Raw genomic sequence first — 235 nt, 5'->3', positions numbered from 1 at the left:
GGGGGGGGGGAGATCCCCCAGCCCTGCCCCAAACCTGCCCCCAAGGAAAGGGGGTGCTCCCCAGTCCTGCAGGAAGAGGGGGCACCCCACAGCCCCACAGGGGGGAGAGGAGGTCCCTCCCCTTCAGCCCCACAGGGAGTAGAGGAGGGTCCCACAGCTCCCCCGCTCCTCCAGCCCCACAGAGGGGCAAGAAGTGAGTCCTGCATCCCCCCCACCCCACCAGTGCCATGGCAGG

The sequence above is a fragment of the Calidris pugnax genome, unplaced genomic scaffold (assembly GCF_001431845.1).
Source record: "Calidris pugnax isolate Ruff unplaced genomic scaffold, ASM143184v1 scaffold418, whole genome shotgun sequence".
NCBI lineage: Eukaryota > Metazoa > Chordata > Aves > Charadriiformes > Scolopacidae > Calidris > Calidris pugnax.
The sequence above is the reverse complement of the archived record's forward strand: the minus strand, read 5'-3'. Positions refer to the sequence as shown.